The sequence below is a fragment of the Henckelia pumila genome, chromosome 3 (genome assembly GCF_033568475.1).
Source record: "Henckelia pumila isolate YLH828 chromosome 3, ASM3356847v2, whole genome shotgun sequence".
In the NCBI taxonomy this organism is placed as follows: Eukaryota; Viridiplantae; Streptophyta; class Magnoliopsida; order Lamiales; family Gesneriaceae; genus Henckelia; species Henckelia pumila.
This window is the reverse complement of record NC_133122.1, coordinates 190220627-190223319: the sequence shown is the minus strand read 5'-3', so window position 1 is coordinate 190223319 and position 2693 is coordinate 190220627.

Below are 2693 nucleotides of genomic sequence, written 5' to 3'. Positions count from 1 at the left end.
GTTCTGTGGTAATCAGAGTATTCAAGGGAATCGAACCATTGATCAATGTCGTCCAACCAGCTCTCACAGTCAACGGGATTCTCTGTATCCAACAACAAAGGCGGGTTAAACGACTGAAACCTCTTCAGCAGGGTTTCCATAGGAGTCGCTGTAGCATCCATCTGCTCAGTTTCAGTACTTGCTTGATCATTCGGTGGAGTAACTAGCAGTGAGTTTCTGTTAATAACTAGACGAGGACCCATCTAATAATCAAAGGTTAGGACACGATATACCTCAATTGCTACCAATCGGTGCCCTTTCAACCTCTCAGAAAATCAGATACTAGTCGATAAACAAAACATTTATATCTTAAGTAGATCATGCTTTATAAATTTAAATCACATAGTCATGTAATTCAAATAATTCTCAATAATAAAGCATGCTCACATGGAATTATATAATCGAATAAAATAACTCAATCACATGCGAGGAACCAATACACACAGACTCGATCTACCCCACTCACTCTAGTTAAACCAAGAACTTATCGCTCTTATACCACTTAATGTGAAACCTCGGTTCTAAATAACTAATCTAAGATTAAACAAATGATAAAGCATACAATAATCCAAGGTCCAAACAATAAATAAATTTTTTTTAAAAGACCACGCGCTCGCGTGAGATGAAAATCTCACGCAAGCACAGGCTACACATCCAGAGCCTTAATCGAAGGCTCGCGCCTGCTCGAGATGGAATCTCGCTCGCGCGCGGGCCACCATTCCAGAGCCAATGGAAATGCTCCCCGCGCTCGCGCGAGATACCATCTCGCTCGCGCGCGGGTAGCCTGGGCTGAAAAATACAAGGCCAAGAATTTTCTTTCGTGCTCGCTTTCAACATGCATTCAAATACATACACAAAACGGGGTGTAGAGAATACACGCACTATCAAAACATGCTTTCATAATACCTAAGATCATGAAGAAGTCTTAGATTGATAAAAGTTCCAAACATGCTTTGATTCTAGATTACAATCCGAATACAGAACAAGTTCGAATTACAATACATAACAAGTTTGAGTTCTAACATGCTTAAATCTTAAACTAGATAACATGCTGATTCGACTTCTAAATCGAGTCCCACTACTAACTCTCCCTCTTGATATAACCAGGTCTTCGTTGACTTGATCCTGCCCCTCCTGTTGCCAAATACAAATACAAAACAAAGCAACAGCCGGATAATCCGATGAGAATAATATTCCCAGTAAAAGAGACAAACATGCAATATCGCATAAACATATCACAACATGATATGCATCAACTTCCACATAATATATCAACTCAAGATATACATAAGAAAGCCATCCAAATGCGGAATTAAAATGATATGCATGACTTTAAAATCCGGGATTATCAAGTCTGGATAATCAAAAGGTACTTCGGTTATTCTCTTTCTCTTATTGTGATCCCGATGATAAAATATCACATAGATCAGACCGACTCTCCCCTCGAGGTGGATAGTGCATATTTAAATCCTCTACTCTGCATTAACTATAGAGAGTTAAGTCGGTCATTGCAGTAAATCTCCTGCCAATGACCCCTGCTATAATTCTCATAACTTCTAAATCAAAATGAAATAAATCATTTGTCTCAATATGAATGCAATGCAAATCATAAATTATTCAATAAGTTCAAGTAATTCAATTATCATGCAAGTATGTGATTTCTTCGGAACACTCGAATCAAGTCGGATTTGAGTTACTCGTTCCATTCCAGTCTAAGTCATCTTATACCTCTTTCAAACGTCGATGCTCCAACCTGGAAACAACAACAATATACTCATTCAAGATTCAATCAAACTTCCTAGTCGATAATAAGAGAATCGATACTATACCGGCTACAATCTCTAAAACGATACAACTCCTGCAACCTCGCAACTCAACGGCCTTCAACCGAATCTACAAAAGAAGTAATAAAGGCTCGAGATCAATATCAACATTCAAACTCGACTAAAAGCGGCTCAATACAATCCAAACCAAACAATAGCCCAAAAACTCAAACCAGCGGCATAACGGCTATATTCTGATCAAATCGGAACGCAGACAACAATATAATATCGATACCAACTCCAATCAAGATCAAAACATCCATAAAAATTCAAAACTAACAAATCTCAAAACCCAAATTCTTGAAAATCATCTAAAAATTCATAACAAATCCGAACGACGCTCTATTTCGAAACCGATAGAGAATAAACGATCAGAACTCTGCCAAGAACAACATACTCGAAACTCAATCGATTCTAATAACATCCAAAAAATAGAAAGTGTCCGATCGAAGAAAACTTACGATATAACGAAGCTCTCGCTGCAGTGATCGTTAATCTGCCTTCAGAAATAAATTCTAACGGACGGATCGACCAAAAACTGAAATCGCTTGGGAAAGATTGGGATGCGCTACAATGGAGGAGAGGCGATGGAAGGGATGAATATGGAGTGTTCAATGAGTAAAAATCCCTTATAAATATCTAACAAAATCGAAATTTTCATTTTAGTCCCTAAAATTCAGAAATTTGTATAATAATCCCTGATCAAAATCAAGTCGGCTCTTGAACTCTGTAATCTCTGATTATCTCAAATAAGCTCAATTAAGATAAATTTGGGGCGTTGCAAGAGGTATCACCAAATCCCCTGGCTCAGGAGGATCAGAGCAAAGTTAG